This window comes from Chiloscyllium punctatum, chromosome 3 (genome assembly GCF_047496795.1).
Source record: "Chiloscyllium punctatum isolate Juve2018m chromosome 3, sChiPun1.3, whole genome shotgun sequence".
NCBI lineage: Eukaryota > Metazoa > Chordata > Chondrichthyes > Orectolobiformes > Hemiscylliidae > Chiloscyllium > Chiloscyllium punctatum.
Window position 1 is genome coordinate 79,672,574 of NC_092741.1, and position 18,955 is coordinate 79,691,528.

The window sequence follows — 18,955 nt, forward strand, 5'->3', positions numbered from 1 at the left end:
TGTCAGGTATACGAAAAGCTCACTTAGTTCTGCGTGGGTCCTGGACAATAGTTGTATAATGATTTCCTAGCAGCTAATGATACTTGCAAGGATTTTTTAAAGACTCAGAAACAATTCTCATCTGCTTCATTCAGAAAATACTGGTGGTCACTACACCTTATACTTCTGAACCTGAATTACCCAGGCTGGTATGAAGTGTGTAAGAAGTTGGAATCTCAGAGTCACAGTGAGTCTATCCTTCATGGCCACATGATGATTGAGTAATCTTGAGAGTCAGTGGGTGGATCACAGGGAGACCAAAAATTTATTTCGGGAACTCTAAGGAGAGCTAACCAAGATGTCAAAAAACAACTCTGCTCTATTTTCTTCGCATACATTTTTTTCTTGCACTTATGCATCACAAATATGGCAAAAATGGTGAAAAATGTCAACATGTTAGCATCTGTTTAGTTTTGCTATTTTCTCAGCTTATGAATTTTGTTGGAACATTTGAATGAGCCTTTTCAAACTATACATTTAGAGGGTAATTATTAACTTTTTCAATTTGGACAGCAATGAGAGGCTGAATGGACCACTGTCCTCTGTCGAATCCATTTTTTTCCAAAGAACACTGATAGCTGTGATGATTTATTCCTTAACTTATTCACACAGGACATTTTCATAAGCCTTCACAACAGATCCATCCTATTGATTATTTTTAAATTACATTACCACTAACTACTGAAATATATGAAAGGCTTTGATAGCATTTTAAATTACATTTACATTAATTGAGAATTATTCAGTGCTGTTATGAACTGGGTTAGGTTACAAACTCACCATTTTCTATAAATTGGATTTTGCATCTCAATTATAAAAGAGGATCAAAGCTTAGTACTTCTAAATATGTTAACATTTTCAGTTTATAATTAATAACATAATGCTTTGTCCATCACATCATGCTTTTCCAAGTCGTTAATAATATCATGAGATATCCCCTTTGCAATCTCTTGTTTTCATGAATTTGCACTATATTTGATTTTCAAGAAACTGTCATATTAAGCTTTAATTCTGTTATATTGAATATCTACTGTTAAATGATCACTGACATTTTTATTTGAATATTTCCACACAGGAAATAATATGTTACTGTGTTAAACTTGACAAAACAGCTCACCATTTATGACTTGGTAACTATTTCCATAATGGCAACATTACTTTTCATAATTTATACACAACAATTGGAAACTAAATGGCTTCTCTAAATACAGACATTTTTATTTTATGAGAACTTTAAAGGAAACAGTGTAACAGAGTGTATTGTTTTCTAGTAAAATGCATATAGTACATTGCCATAGACCATTATTCATATCATCTTCTTCAGTTCATATCTTCAATCCCTCTGACTGTTGAGATTCCCTCAATATAAACTGATCCATGATCAAACCCACATGATCTGTTTAAGAATTATGTTTGGAAAGAGAACTTTATATTAGGAAATTTTTTGCACCTGCATAACCATGGAAGTGATCTTTGTTTTACAATCACAGGGGTCAGAGGTCTAAAATGCTTGTTTGTTTTGCATTCTGGTGCAAACCTTTCATGAGCCTTTGTTCTAGATAGTATTACATATTTTAACCCATGTTTCCGTTATTGCAACAATGGATTTACCAGCAAAAATCATTTGAGTCGACATGTTTGAAGGGAAGGGCTATTTTCTGCTTGCATCTATATCCTTACACCAACTGAGAGACCACATTGCTGGTGGAGTTTCCCCTTCACATTAAAGCTCTTTCAGCAAATCCTCAGTGGTATTTCAATGAGATATGAGTGTCTTGTGCTGCCACGTTTTCCAGAAGCATCCGAACACAAAAGTCATGTTGTCAACAAAGACAGCATATCAAAGAGGTGAGGTGCTGGTGTTGCCTGTTTGGCTGCGTTAACCAAACAATCAGACACTCACAATAACAAGATGGATTACAAACCAGCAAACCTTGGCGGGTGAGAGTGGAGCCGAGGGAGCAAATGGGAATTCTAATTTTGGAAACCTGGGATGGCAGTGACAGTTTATATCTCTACGTCTAGAAGCACCTTGAGAACAGAAGTTTAAGAAAGGTAGCTCTAAACCACTTTACACCTAAAGACAAAAAAAATTCGCTATCTTTAACTCTCCTCAGCTGGCTTGCGCACCAGGAGCCTGTTGGCCAGGAACAGCACCTTGTCCAGCTAATGGCAGGTAAATAAACTGAGCAAGTTGGCAGCATGCCGTGAGCATAGTCATTGCGCTGGACTGAATCAATTTGCCAGCATGGGGAAATGTGACACCTGGGCCCATGGAATGATGGGAGTGTCCCTGCATCACTCTCCCAGCTATGGGGAAGCTGGAGGTTGGAAGTGGTCAATGCAGAATTCACTGCTGCCTGGGGTGGGAGGTCAATCAATGAGCCAGCTGATATCCATTGTCCCTGAACCCACTGGTTTTTAGTTGTGGCCTCAGAGATGAAATGAAGGCTGCATGACTTTCTTGCACCCTCACAGGGTCATGCAATAGTGACCCATTTGGTGAGGTTGCAGGACTTTCTCATAGTTTATGCCTGACTGAGGATTCCACATTGGGATTGAAGAACCACTGAAAGCTTCCATTCTGTTCTTGCTTTCCAAATCCCTGTCCACCTCCTTTCCACCCCACTCCTGCTGTCCAACGGAATATACAGGTGTGCCACTGGACTTCTGTCCCAATAGCTTTTGTCTAAAGATGACAATACCTCCTGCCTCCCAGCTTGTGCGAGGTACCTCAGAAAGTTGAATTTTAAAATGTTTCTAATTACGTGTCTGTGTGGGTTTCCTCCGGGTGCTCCGGTTTCCTCCCACAATTCAAAAGAATGTGCAGGTTAGGTGAATTGACCATGCTAAATTGCCCATAGTGTTAGGTGAAGGGGTAAGTGTAAGGGAATGGGTCTGGGTGGGTTGCGCTTCAGCGGGTCAGTGTGGACTTGTTTCCACACTGTAAGTAATCTAGTCCAATCTAATCTCATGAGTGCTAAACCATCTACTTGCTCCTTAACCACCCAGAGGTCAAATTGGTTTTCTTCTTCTCCCTACCCCTTTTTCCAGCCTTTGGACTTGCTTAATTTTTTTAAATATTGAAAGTGCAGACTTTAAACCTAAAAATGCCAACATTTGGATCCGGGGGCAATTTTATATAGATGGTCAATTTAATGGCTGTGTGCAGGATCAATGTCTTACTGAGGAGGAATAGTGGCTTTGGCCAAAATAAGGTGCTCCAATGCTGATATATCATCAGTCAGCTGCTGATACTCTCGTTAATAGAGAGCATGCCTGAAGATGAGTGTGGGCCTCTAAAGATTATTTAAATGCTTGTAAATTAAAATTAGGATCGATAAGTATGGTGCTGGAAAAGCACAGCCAGTCAGGCGGCATCCAAGGAGCAGGAGAGTTGACATTTCAGGCACATGCCCTTCATCAGGAATTCCTGTCCTTTTGCAGAACCACACTCTTCGACTCTGATCGTCACCATCTGCAGTCCTCACTTTCTCCACATTAAAATTAGGACAGAGCTGCATGAAGACCATTGTAGAGGGGGAAACCTTCTATAGGGCAGCCTGTAGTGTCTCGATTTAGCAGATGCAGATAAGGTGAGGAATCAGGGAGGAGGTTTTAAAACAATCCTTGAGGCTGACCTCTTCCCAGTCTGTAACCAGGAGGCTGCCTTCATGATTCAGCCAGGTTTCAACCACCATTGGGTGGCCCATCTGATGGCTGGAAAAGTTAAGTTGTCCTCTGATGTGATGGCTTTGAGGCTACCTCTGGTTTAAGTCTCGCTTTCTGAGTGATACTTCAAAGATGGCTCCAAAGCAGATCCTTCTGACAAACTGGCAGAGAGTGCATATGGGAATGTGCAGAGCTGACAGCCTCCAATCTTTACTCTGCAACCATTTCAATTTATTTTTGAACACTGTTTCTCTCCTCAGTCACTGTCTTGCTTCCTGAGCATTTCTAGCATTTTCTGATTTTATTTCCATACTGTTAAGTCACTGAAAGAATTTGTAAAGTAACATCCAAGCACTTCCACAGTGTTCATGAAGTGTAAAATACTCAATTGTAGAGTCATAGAGCCATAGAGATGTACAGCATGGAAACAAACCCTTCGGTCCAACCCATCCATGTGACCAGTTATCCCAACCCAATTTAGTCCCAGCTGCCAGCACCCGGCCCATATCCCTCCAAACCCTTCCTAGTCATATACCCATCCAAATGCCTCTTAAATGTTGCAATTGTACCAACCTCCACTACATCCTCTGGCAGCCCATTCCATACACGTACTACCCTGTGCGTGAAAAAGTTGCCCCTTAGGTCTCTTTTATATCTTTACCCTCTCACCCTAAACCTATGCCCTCTAGTTCTGGACTCCCCGACCCCAGGGAAAAGACTTTGTCTATTTATCCTATCCATGCCCCTCATAATTTTGTAACCTCTATAGGGTCACCCCTCAGCCTCTGACGCTCCAGGGAAAACAGCCCCAGCCTCTCCCTATAGCTCAAATCCTCCAACCCTGGCAACATCCTTGTAAATCTTTTCAGAACTCTTTCAAGTTTCACAACATCTTTCCGATAGGAAGGAGACAAGAATTGCATCCAATATTCCAACAGTGGTCTAACCAATGTCCTGTACAGCCGCAACATGACCTCCCAACTCCTGTACTCAATACTCTGACCAATAAAAGAAAGCATACCAAACGCTTTCTTCACTATCCTATCTACCTGTGACTCCACTTTCAAGGAGCTATGAACCTGCACTCCACGGTCTCTTTGTTCAGCAACACTCTCTCGGGTCTTACCATTAAGTATATAAGTCCTGCTAAGAGTTGCTTTCCCATAATGCAGCACCTCACATTTATCTGAGTTAAACTCCATCTGCCACTTCTCAGCCCATTGGCCCATTTGATCAAAATCCTGTTGTAATCTGAGGTAACCTTCGCTGTCCACTACACCTCCAATTTTGGTGTCATCTGCAAACTTACTAACTGTACCTCTTATGCTCGCATCCAAATCATTTATGTAAATGACAAAAAGTCGAGGACCCAGCACCGATTCTTGTGGCACTCCACTGGTCACAGGCCTCCAGTCTGAAAAACAATCCTCCTCTATTACTCTCAATTATATTATTTAAGAATATTAAAGAAATACAAAGTCCATTACAAATAGAATGTCCAAAGCGGGTGATTCAAGACATATAATTTACCTTTTTGCATCTGAATTTACTATAACTCAAAAACACCTCACATAACCACATCAGTAATTGAAAGTTCTTTTTTGCAGCAGGTCTGTGAACCACCTTTGATATGCATTGGAGGCTTGTTTAAAGAGAGCAAGACAATTTACTTCAGCTGCACTTTTCCTGTGGTAAAATGAATTTAGTTCAAATGCCTTTAAGACAAACTTATTTTCTTGCTCTGAGTTTTTTTTTAATTTTTAAATTAAGTAAAGCCACTCAATGTATTTTCAGTTAATAGTTTATAAGTAAATCACAAGGATAGATTTTACTTTCATTGCCGAGGTGTTATTCAGACTGAACTAATTGCCAGCTCAACCTACCCTATTGGAAACAATTAAATGAAAATGTTGTTTATGGTACCTCATTTAACCATGAACATTAACTCATTTCTCTCACTTTATCCTCCCCTTCTCTCTCCCTCAAGTCTTATGAGATATTAATCTCCAATAGAATTCTCAACAATTTTGAAGGATGAATGGGTGTGTTCTTGTCTGAGAGGGTGAATGTATGGTTAGAGTGGGATCGCTGCTTCTTTGTAGACATGGTCAGTTCTGGAAGTGCATTGTCACAGGTGAGGGGATGTACTTTTGAATTGGGATCAACATGAAGTTCCTGCATAGCAACAGAATCTGCAAACCCAATTGGCAGTTTGGTGACTTCTTCATCTGTTTCTAAGCACTTCCCTCCCCCCAAAAAAACACTTTCTGTAGGTGATTGTCTCCTTTTCAACAAGGGTGACAATCTATGACAGTCTTCTACAATGTTAAATAAAGATTTTTCTTCTCTCCTTCAAGATTCTCTCTGTCTCTCTCTCCTCTGTAAGTTCCTGATTCACTGAATGCAGCCGAACATTTTCATTACATAACATTGTCCGGTGTTTTGAAAACTCAGATGTTTTTATATCACATGCTTAAGAGCACTGACTACTCCGACAGGGGATTTTTGGAACTTTAATGGACCCTTTTTCCTCTCAGCCTCTCAGGACCTATTGTGCAGGATGGCTGTCAATAGCTCTCAGTGTATCAGCCTCTTTAACATAGACAAATGATTTCCAACTGTTGATTGTTTTTAATGTGTTTTGACTCTTTACACGTTCCAAAACAGTCTGCAGTTCTAAAAGCTCAGAGTGGACAATATAGGCTTAACATACTTGGGAGCCAAGGATCTCTTTTTCCTGGGAGAGCTCTTTATTGTCTGCTTGGAAATGTTAAATATCTTCTTGACGGGTTGTTTCCAAGGCTTGGAGTTTTCCTCTAAATATGTCTGGTTCATTTTGACAATGTCTATAATTGTAAAGACGGGTTGTCCAGGGTTGGTTTCTGCTGATGCAGCTGTGACATCCTCCACCCTGTCTGAAACTTCAGTGTTTCTGATTCCCTGTTGAAACAATAAGATCATTCACTTGAAAGATTGAAGATCTCCTTCTAACTCTGTCATCTGAGAATGTTTTTGTTATTGTGGACACTTCCATCACTGTTAAACAATTTGAAGATTTATCTGTAACACTAAGCTGTTAAACAATTATATGATTTGTTCTCGCTTCCCTTAAAAAGTCCAAAAATCTACACACGGAAAAAGTTTTTCACCTAACTACAGTTGTCATTGCTGTTTTTTGCATCATTACTTTGCTTTCTTCAATGGATGATGATTGTCCCCAAAGGAGGCAGCTGGGACATCTGAAACAGTGATGCCTGAGTGCAAGGATACAGGAGGTACTGGTGTCTCTGAAAGGGGGTCTGAGGAACTGACATCTATGCCAGGAGTGCCCTGAGAGTGGACTCCAGATGCATTAGGCAGATGCACCTCTCTCTTGGGACAATATTATGCTTCTTTGTTCTCCTGTGGGATCCGAGGATTGGGCAATGATTCTAGGTGCATCTCCCTATTGCCCAGTCATTGGTGCACAAAACTCATGGCAATGGCAATGGCATGTAGGTTTGTATGCATCTCCACTATTCACTAAGTAGTCTCCTGGAGCTTTATCTCTATATATTGGTTTGATTGATTAATTCATTCTGTCTCTTGGAAAAAATATTTATCTATTGCCTTTAATGAGATTTGACATAAAAGTTGAGCTCGCACTCACTTGTGTGATCCAATCAGCTGTATGATATTAATACAGCACAATCCCATCACAGTCTCAGATTCAATGATTATCAGATCTGATTCACTTTGTCTGTTTTAACCAAAACTTCAGCATTTCCAAAGTTACTGTGATAGTTCGGGTCATTCCTGCTGAGTTACAAGCTTGACATCAACAAATAGCCACATTTCTTCAGCCTAACCCAAACTTTACAAACGAGTTACCTCACTGTTAATTAGATCATCACCAGCTTTAAAATGTTTTTTATTTCCTTCTAATTTCATTCTTGATTCATTTTGCTTATTTTTGGCTAACCCAGTAAATTTTAGGTTAATGTCTGACTATGCCAGGCTACATACAACCATTGGAAGCTCTATTAAATATTCATTCTCCTCACACTGTAACTCCAGAAACTACCACCTTTCGGGTAACTCCAGAGGCCTGCCATTTGCCTGGGACTCCTACAATCTTTGAGTACCAATGGCCTCAGCCATTATAGCTTATGTCAGCAGATCTAGTGCATCTTTAATGTACTCACTGTCTAAAAAGACTGAATTATGAAATAATGCCTCTGCTATCACTGCTCAAATCTGTGCCCCACCAGCACTGGAAGCCATCACTGAATTTGACTGACGAAAGGCAAAATCCTTATCATCTGAATTCATTCCTATTCAATGTGTTACTCACTAGCATTTACTAATCAGTGAGGAGTTAGCCGCATGTGTTCAGTGACTAATATATTGAACAATAATTAACAAAGCTGGATATTTTACAAATATTTACTTTTTTTGAATAGTGCTCCCAATTTCACAAAATTGATAATAATTGTTTTTATTCTCCCAAAATTCCACTGTTACAATCATTCATATTTGTAATTAATTGCCTTAAAAATTAGTTAAACTTCATATTAGACTTTTATTGATTAAGATAGAAGTGATAGACAAAGCAATCCATTCTCTTTCTAATAGTATCAGTTCATTTTTATCAATGTGGTTGCCTGACACAAGTGGGACCATAGAAAATGATCAGTGTATCATTAGCTGCTTTGTGCATAATTTTGCAATAAACCACCTGATGGATTTGAGCAATTTTCCTTACATTCATGTTTCTTTATGATTGCGGTTATATATCTAGGGTGATGTGATTGCCTTTGAATTAATTTATCTTAATACAGAAACTGTATTTCCCTCTGGCTACAAGCAAAGAGTCAGTGCTAGGAGATCTGGAAGATGCAGGTCATAATTTTTGATTTGCACATCAGACAGGATACGTAGACTTTGACTTGGTGTGAATCAGCTTATGCCTTGATTAAGCATATATTAGATATGTTATAACTGGAACAGATGTAAATAGCAACTCTTTATGTCTCTTTCATCTGACTTAATTGAAAACTCTTTCTCCATGAGCATATTAATGGATAAATATGTATGACAGCTGGGCTTGTAATCTTCATTTCAATTTCAGTGGTGTCTGAAGTGATGCCTTGACCTCCATGCAGTCACATGGAATGTCACCTTTCCCACAAATAATTATCAGAACAAAAAACTCATGATGATCAGTGTCCAACAGGAACTGTATATTGGAGAGCGGACAAAATCGCTTTGAAGAATTGTTTTAACTCTGCATTGCTTCAATTTCAATAAATTTAGAAATAATCGCAAGTCAAGTTCACGACACAGGGGACGTTAAATGCAAAATTTGCTGATCACTTTTCTCATCAGCTCCATTTTGTCAGTCATTGTAACCTCCAGCAAATCTCACATCTTTCATCTCTCCAAGCTAAACAGCTCCAACTTCATCAATCATAGACTTCACCATTTCTACTTCTCTTTCCTTTATACAGGTAGACTGCTTGGTCCCTCTTTATAAGCTACTAATTTGTAAAACCTTCTTCTTCTATGCTTGTAGTCCTATATTCATAGGGAGGTGGAGAGGGTGCAGCTATAGATGAAGGGACCTTGCAAACAATTTCTGTGGCTCTTGGCTCACAAGGAGTGTTGGAGTAGTCAGTTACATGACTACACAACAGTTTTCATCTTCAGTTCACTGCTCATGTCCCAGCTCGGAGGTCCATGTGAAATCCAATTGGTCTGTAGGACCCCATATTAACAATGTTAATAAGTGTCCAGCCTCTCAATGTTAGGACACTTGAACATATTGATAGCCAATACCACAAAGATGCTGCATTTCTCTCTCATGATATTCTTCCTTGCTTTGGGTTTGTGTTAAATGCAAGGCAAGACAGAGGTCATGTGATCTGGTGGCTCTGGTTGAGGGGGCAAAGCATACAAAAGCAAAGCAAGGCAGGGAAACTGTGAGCATCCAACTTTCTTAAAGTGAGTGAGCATTATGACAGCAAAGTGAAGAGCCAGAGATGTGGCCTGGTCAATTCTATGAGCTGGATACATGTCAATGAGTGTACAGTGTCATTGCTGCAGCATTAGAAAAATAGTTACCAATGCAGCCTGAGGTGCAGTATTGAAGTGCAGAAGTGGATCGGAGCTGTGCTACAGGATTGTTAGAGGCTAACATTTATTGGATGCCATTATTCATGGATGTGTGGCTGGTGCCCACAGAGCATGCCTTTAGTGCCCAGTGACCAACATGGTGTTTGTTCGGAGTGAGTAGTGAAGTGAATTCATTCATCAGGTACCTTTCTTCCATGTTAAGCTTTCTCAACATCTGGCTTGTTTCGTGTATTTGACATGATAAGAAAATAAATATTAGTGAGGCAAGTTGGGCCATTAACCAAGTGTTGAGTGAGGAGTAATCCCTCTTAATTAGTAATTCAATACTGCCAAGAAATTTGCCATGCTGCTTGTCAGAAGAATAAAAACAGGTTGGACATGCTCCCATAGAAAATAGTATCCCATCACCAAGTCATCTTTTATTAACACACGTGGAGAATCCCTGATGCTTACCCAGCTCCTTCAGAGCCAGCTGTCCGATTGAACAGGATATCTGACACTCCTGTTCTTATCTGTCAGCCAGGGCTCATTGATTGGACCAGGTTAACAGCCCAATCAGGGAACTCATATCCAAGAGGTCCACCTGGCTGACCTCATTACAATCATTACATCCCTTCCCCTCTGAGTCCAAGGACAAAGGCTGGTTCTTTATTTTGTAGCTCCTGCTGGGAGGTCAGGTTCCTCCAACTTTGCCTTGAATATGGGCAGGGTGTAATGCACACCAATTCATCTCTTGTGCCCAGAGCATCTCAGAAGAAATTTTTTCTTTTCTTCAGACAGCAAAGGAGTCAAGTGGCAACATCTACCATGTCCATCTGGGATTCTGAGGTTTCTTTAACACTTTATGGAGAGGGATGTCCCATGGGTCTGGATCAGTCAGAAAGGCTGTTGAGGTGCTGGGCAGGTTTTGCTTCCACGGTTTGTAAGTGTGCAGGTTTGATACAGTCCACGTGCGTGTTCCGGACCACCTCAGCTACCTAAATCTTATCCATCACTGGGCCTGACCTTGCATCGACCATACCTCTTAACCATGCAGGGCCAGTCTTGAGATTCCTACACCAAACTTCATCCCCTAAGTAATCTGTCTCTCTGACATGGCAGAGTCTAGTGGCTGGCATTGGCATTCCTGATGATTTTTCAGCCTCCCCCCACAGGTCTGGGAAGATTGGGTTTAGTTTTTTTCCCTGTAGCAACCTGCTGGAGCCATCCCTGTAATAGCATGAGGGGTGATATTTTAATCAAACAGGAACTGAGAGAGTTTGGTATCTGGTGAAGGTGTAGTCTGATTACTTAATCCTGCCTTCAAAGTTTGGACTGCTCTTTCTGCTAGACCATTGAATAGAGTCATAGAGATGTACAGCATGGAAACAGACCCTTCGATCCAACCCATCCATGTTGACCAGATATCACAACCCAATCTAGTCCTACCTGCCAGCACCTGGCCCATATCCCTCCAAACCCTTCCTATTCATATACCCATCCAAATGCCTCTTAAATGTTGCAATTGTACCAGCCTCAACCACTTCCTCTGGCAGCTCATCCCATACACGTACCACCCTCTGCGTCACTTTTATATGTTTCTCCTCTCACCCTAAACCTATGCCCTCTAGTTCTGGACTCCCCGGCTCCAGGAAAAAGAATTTGTCTATTTACCCTATCCATGCCCCCCATAATTTTGCAAACCTCTATAAGGTCACCCCTCAGCCTCCAACGCTCCAGGGAAAACAGCCCCAGCCTCTCCCTGTAGCTCAAACCCTCCAATCCTGGCAACATCCTTGTAAATCTTTTCTGAACCCTTTCAAGTTTCACAACATCTTTCCGATAGGAAGGAGACCAGAATTGCACGCAATATTCCAGCAGTGGCCTAACCAATGTCCAGTATGGCTGCAACATGACCTCCCGACTCCTGTACTCAATACTCTGACCAATAAAGGAAAGCAAAGGAAAGCCTTTTTCACTATCCTATCTTCCTGTGACTCCACTTTCAAGGAGCTATGAAGCTGCACTGCAAGGTCTCTTTGTTCAGCAACACTCCCTCGGACCTTACCATTGTGTATAAGTCCTGCTAAGATTTGCTTTCCCAAAATGCAGCACCTCGCATTTATCTGAATTAAACTCCATCTGCCACTTCTCAGCCCATTGGCTCATCCGGTCAAGATCCTGTTGTAATCTGAGGCTCTTCGCTGTCCACTACACCTCCAATTTTAGTGTCATCTGCAAATTTACTAACTGTACCTCTTATGGTCACATCCAAATAATTTATGTAAATGACAAAAAGTAGAGGACCCAGCACCAATCCTTGTGGCATGCCACTGATCACAGACCTCCAGTCTGAAAAACAACCCTCCAGCACCACCCTCTGTCTTCTACCTTTAAGCCAGTTCTGTATCCAAATGGCTAGTTCTCCCTATATTCCGTGAGATCTAACCTTGCTAATCAGACTCCCATGGGGAAACTTATTGAATGCCTTACTGAAGTCCATATAGATCACGTCTACTGCTCTGCCCTTATCAATCCTCTTTGTTACTTCTTCAAAAAACTCAATCAAGTTTGTGAGACATGATTTCCCATGCACAAAGCCATATTGACTATCCCCAATCAGTCCTTGCCTTTCCAAATACATGTACATCCTATTCCTCAGGATTCCCTCCAACAACTTGCCCACCACCGAGGTTAGGCTCACTGGTCTATAGTTCCCTGGCTTGTCCTTACCACCCTTCTTAAACAGTGGCACCACGTTTGCCAACCTCCAGTCTTCCGGCACCTCACCTGTGACTATCGATGATACAAATATCTCACCAAGAGGCCCAGCAATCACTTCTCAAGCTTCCCACAGAGTTCTCGGGTACACTTGATCAGATCCTGGGGATTTATCCACCTTTACCCGTTTCAAGATATCCAGCACTTCCTCCTCTGTAATCTGGACATTTTGCAAGATGTCACCATCTATTTCCCTACAGTCTGTATCTTCCATATCCTTTTCCACTGTAAATGTTGAAGCAAAATACTCATTTAGTATCTCCCCCAATTTCTGTGGCTCCACACAAAGGCCACCTTGCTGATCTTTGAGGTGCCCTATTCTCTCCCTAGTTACCCTTTTGTCCTTAATATATTTGTAAAAACCCTTTGGATTCTCCTGAATTCTATTTGCCAAAGCTATCTCATGTCCCCTTTTTACCCTCCTGATTTCACTCTTAAGTATTCTCCTACTTCCTTTATACTCTTCTTAGGATTCACTTGATCTATCCTGTCTATACTTGAGTATGCTTCCTTCTTTTTCTAAACCAAACCCTCAATTTCTTTAGTCATCCAGCATTCCCTGTACCTACCAGCCTTCCCTTTCACCCTGACAGGGGTATACTTTTTCTGGATTCTTGTTATCTCATTTCTGAAGGCTTCCCATTTCCCAGCCGCCCTTTTACCTGCGAACATCTGCTCCCAATCAGCTTTTGAAAGCTCTTGCCTAATACCGTCAAAATTGGCCTTTTTCCAATTTAGAACTTCAACTTTTAGATCTGATCTATCCTTTTCCATCACTATTTTAAAACTAATAGAATTGTGGTCACTGGCCCCAAAGTGCTCCCCCACTGACACCTCAGTCACCTACCCTGTCTTGATGGATGATATCATGGATGATGGAGCTGTCATCATATGTCGAATGCCGTTCAACTTGAGGAAATGCTCAAATTCCTTGCAGGGATTTCCCACTATCTGTGAGCGTGTATTGCAAAAGATGCGTGCAGTTTTCCTATCTTTGTCCTCGTGTTTGATTAATGAACTCTATGCATGTCCAAGTGGTTATCATTCAAGTAGTGTTCCTCAGGCTCAGTTTGACTGGCAATGGTGTCCACCTCCATCAGAATACTCCGCAACACATATGCTCCACTTGCTGCGTTTTCCAATGACAATGCCAGTTGTAGTGCCTGTTTGAAGTGCAGTTGGGCTTCAGTTGGCAGACACGTTTGCACAGTTACGTCACTAATGCCACATACCAAATGGTCTCTCAGCATCTCATCTTGCTGGACTTGTAGTCCAGCAAGTAAGCTAGCTGTGTGTCAGGATGTTCAAGACTGTAGGGAGGCTGTGGAGAAGGTAGCACTGACAGGGACTACTTGCGGACACGGAGATGGGCTCAAGTGCGTATACTTCAATGCAAGGAGTATCAGAAATAAGGTGGGTGAACTTAAGGCGTGGATCGGTACCTGGGACTACGATGTTGTGGCCATCACGGAAACATGGATAGATGAGGGACAGGAATGGCTGTTGGAGGTTCCTGGTTACAGATGTTTCAGTAAGATTAGGGAGGGTGGTAAAAAAGGAGGGGGGGTGGCATTGCTAATTAGAAATGGTATAACGGCTGCAGAAAGGAAGTTTGAGGGGGATCTGCCTCTGGAGGTAGTATGGGCTGAAGTCAGAAATAGGAAAGGTGCAGTCACCTTGTTGGGTGTTTATTATAGGCCCCCCAATAGCAGCAGAGATGTGGAGAAACAGATTGGGAAACAGATTTTGGAAAGGTGCAGAAGCCACAGGGTCGTAGTCATGGGCGACTTCAACTTCCCAAATATAGATTGGAAGCTCTTTAGATCAAGTAGATTGGATGGGGCGGTGTTTGTGCAGTGTGTCCAGGAAGCTTTTCTAACGCAGTATGTAGATTGTCCAACCAGAGGGGAGGCCATATTGGATTTGGTACTCGGTAATGAACCGGGACAAGTGGTGGGCTTGTTAGTGGGTGAACATTTTGGTGATGGCGACCACAATTCTGTGACTTTCACCTTGGTTATGGAGAGAGATAGGTGCGCACAACAAGGAAGTTTTTACAATTGGGTGAAGGGAAATTACGATGCTGTAAGACAGGATTTGAGGAGCATACGTTGGGAGCATAGGCTGTCAGGGAAGGATGTGGTGGAAATGTGGGACTTTTTCAAGGAGCAGATACGACGTGTCCTTGATATGTATGTACCGATCAGGCAGGAAAGAAATGGTCGTGTGAGGGAGCCTTGGTTGACGAGGGAGGTTGAATGTCTAGTAAAGAGGAAGAAGGAGGCTTACATAAGGTTGAGGAAACAAGGTTCAGACAGAGCAGTGGAGGGATACAGGATAGCCAGAAGGGACCTGAAGAAAGGGATTAGGAGAGCTAAGAGAGGGCATGAAAAATCCCTGGCGGATAGGATCAAGGATAACCCCAAGGCATTCTATGCGTATGTGAGAAACCTGAGAATGACGAGAACGAGGGTAGGTCCGATCAAGGACAGTGGTGGGAGACTGTGTATTGAGTTGGAAGAGATAGGAGAGGTCTTGAACAAGTACTTCTCTTCAGTATTTACGAACGAGAGGGACCGTATTGTTGAAGAGGAGAGTGTGAAACGGACTGATAAGCTAGAAGAGATACCTGTTAGGAAGGAAGATGTGTTGGACATTTTGAACAACTTGAGGATAGACAAGTCCCCCGGGCCTGACGGGATATATCCGAGGATTATGTGGGAAGCAAGAGAGGAAATTGCAGTACCGTTGGCAATGATCTTCTCGTCTTCACTGGCAACTGGGGTGGTACCAGGGGACTGGAGAGTAGCGAATGTTGTGCCCCTGTTCAAAAAAGGGAATAGGGATAACCCCGGGAATTACAGGTCAGTTAGTCTTACTTCTGTGGTAGGCAAAGTAATGGAAAGGGTACTGAGGGATAGGATTTACGAGTATCTGGAAAGACACTGCTTGATTAGGGACAGCCAGCACGGATTTGTGAAGGGTAGGTCTTGCCTTACAAGTCTTATTGAATTCTTCGAGGAGGTGACCAAGCATGTGGATGAGGGTAGAGCAGTGGATGTAGTGTACATGGATTTTAGTAAGGCATTTGATAAGGTTCCCCATGGTAGGCTTATGCGGAAAGTCAGGAGGCATGGGATAGAGGGAAATTTGGCCAATTGGATAGAAAACTGGCTAACCGGTAGAAGTCAGAGAGTGGTGGTAGATGGTAAATATTCAGCATGGAGTCCAGTTACAAGTGGAGTTCCGCAGGGATCAGTTCTGGGTCCTCTGCTGTTTGTAATTTTTATTAATGACTTAGAGGAGGGAGTCGAAGGGTGGGTCAGTAAATTTGCAGATGATACAAAGATAGGTGGAGTTGTGGACAGTGAGGAGGGCTGTTGTCGGCTGCAGAGGGACTTAGATATGATGCAGAGCTGGGCTGAGGAGTGGCAGATGGAGTTCAACCCTGCCAAGTGTGAGGTTGTCCATTTTGGAAGAACAAATAAGAATGCGGAATACAGGGTTAATGGTAGGGTTCTTGGTCAGGTGGAGGAACAGAGGGATCTTGGGGTCTATGTACATAGATCTTTGAAGGTTGCCACTCAGGTGGATAGAGTTTGTAAGAAGGCCTATGGAGTATTATCGTTCATTAGCAGAGGGATTGAATTCAAGAGTCGTGAGGTGATGTTGCAGCTGTACAGGACTTTGGTTAGGCCACATTTGGAGTACTGTGTGCAGTTCTGGTCGCCTCACTTTAGGAAAGATGTGGAAGCTTTGGAGAGGGTGCAGAGAAGATTTACCAGGATGTTGCCTGGAATGGAGAGTAGGTCGTACGAGGATAGGTTGAGAGTTCTCGGCCTTTTCTCGTTGGAACGGCGAAGGATGAGGGGTGACTTGATAGAGGTTTATAAGATGATCAGAGGAATAGATAGAGTAGACAGTCAGAAACTTTTTCCCCGGGTACAACAGAGTGTTACAAGGGGACATAAATTTAAGGTGAAGGGTGGAAGGTATAGGGGAGATGTCAGGGGTGGGTTCTTTACCCAGAGAGTGGTGGGGGCATGGAATGCGCTGCCCGAGGGAGTGGTAGAGTCAGATTCATTGGCGACCTTTAAGCGGCATTTGGATAGGTACATGGATGGGTGCTTAATCTAGGATAGAAGTTCGGCACAACATCGTGGGCCGAAGGGCCTGTTCTGTGCTGTATTGTTCTATGTTCTATGTTCTATCAAGGGTTAAACCAAAGTCACATGCTTCTGTCAGTTGTCTTAACCTTGTCAAAAATCCTGATTCAGAATCCCCTGGTTCCTGAATTGCTGAGTAAAACTGATAGAGTCTCAGAATTAGAGGAGGCTTGGGGTCATAATATTCCTTAACTAAATCCAACAACTCTTGAAAGGTTTTAGTACCTGATACATCAGGGAATGTTAGGCTCCTGATAACTGCAAAAGCTGCAGGTCCACAAGAGAATTGCTCATTGCTTTTCATCTTCCCCAATGTCCCAGAAAAAGTAATGCATTCTTTCCACAAGCTGGGCCCAGTCTTCGATGACAGGATCAAACAAGTTGAGCTTCCCAAGTAATGTCATGATGCCAGAAATGCTGATGCCAATTCAAAGATGACTGTTGTGAGCAAATTTCTTCAGGACCATGCTTTTCTCCCATTTCCACTGAAATAACTTCACAGAGGCTAATATCAGTCACCAAGTGACTCTTTATTTACAAGTGCAGAGTTCTTGATACTGATTCAGCTCCCTCAGAGCCAACTTGCAGAGTGACACTCCTAGTCTTATCCATCAGCCAGGGCTCCCTGATTGGACCAGATTAATAGCCCCAATCAGAGAACTCATATTCTATGATATCCATCTGGCTGACCTTGTTGCAATTACTACACTCCCAAAATTGAGGTAAACCTTTGTCAGGCTTACATTTTGCTACAATGCTAAGACCCTGATAAGATTCTGCCTTATGTAACCATCCACAAGCAATTCTATAAATTGAACTTGACATGACAGAGGCACTACGGTGAAGATTCAAACAGATTTCAAATAAATTCAAAGCTTTCAATAGGTTATTGTTTAATAACTTACCTCTTTAATAGTTGTTTGTACTTAAAGTCCTCAAGCATAAGCTTTGAAATCATATGCAATTTTTTGTTGCACAAGAATGTATTGTATTTGTATGCAATTCCTTTGATAGAAATATAAGCATCTGTTGGAAATACTTCAACACCTCAGGTACAATAGCAAAAACATGAAATTCCATATGTGTTCCTTAAAAGCTTATACAACAATATCCATTACAAAATTTACAAAGGCCTTCGCACAATTAATCTTTAAAAGTCATTGTACATATATATATATATATATACACACTAATGTATAATGAAAGAAATGCTAAAATCTCACATCGTCATAATTCAAATAACATAATTTTTTTTATTGGAAGTAATTTCTGACTTTATGAAGTGCCATCTTCAATGGAGTTGTTAATTTCTCATCCAAAAGGGAGTAAAAACAGACTTGTCTTATATTCCTATCCAGGGGGCCCTGACTTATAAACACTTGAAAGTGGTCTCATACAGGAATGTAATTTTAAAATCCAAAATGCAATTCGATTCCAGCCTTGGGTGATTCCTGTTTGTGTGGAGTTTGCACGTTCTCCCTGTGTCTGTATAGGTTTCCTCTGGGTTCTCAGGTTTCCTCACACAGTCCAAAGATAAGCAGGTCAAGTGAATTTGTCATGCTAAATTGCCCATAGTGTTAGGTGCATTTTTCAGGGGTAAATATAGGGTAGGGAATGGGTCTGGATGGGTTACTCTTCGAAGAGTCAGTGTAGACTTGTTGGGCCGAAGGGCCTGTTTCCATACTGTAGGGAATCTAATCTAATCAAACATTTCCTGTACCTACAAATGGCTCCATTATATTGTTCTGCATTATGTTCCAACTTGTATATAAATCGACTTACAAACGGACTCCAGAATGGAACCTGTTCACAACCCGGGAACTGCCTGTTCCAGGGGCTAAGAATTAGATGAGACAACCAATCTTCTTGGCAGTTGAATTATTATAATGCCTACATAACCAGGTAAGAAGATGAAATACTTTACCTTGAGATACCAGTGCTATAATTGTATTTAGTTAAGCAAGAGACAAAGATATTAATGGATTTTTGGATGTAATCATTTCACTACATGACAAGATGAAAGAAATTTCAACACAGCAGGTCATTTTGTCGATCATCCCTTCCAGTGGAGCTACAAAGAAAAATTAACATCACTGGTATGATTTTACAGCTGTAAATTTGACACAGAAATAACTAACCTAAGGACATGTAAGCCATCTTTATGAACATTTAGGCCAATGCTTCATTGCAGATTTCTTTCATTT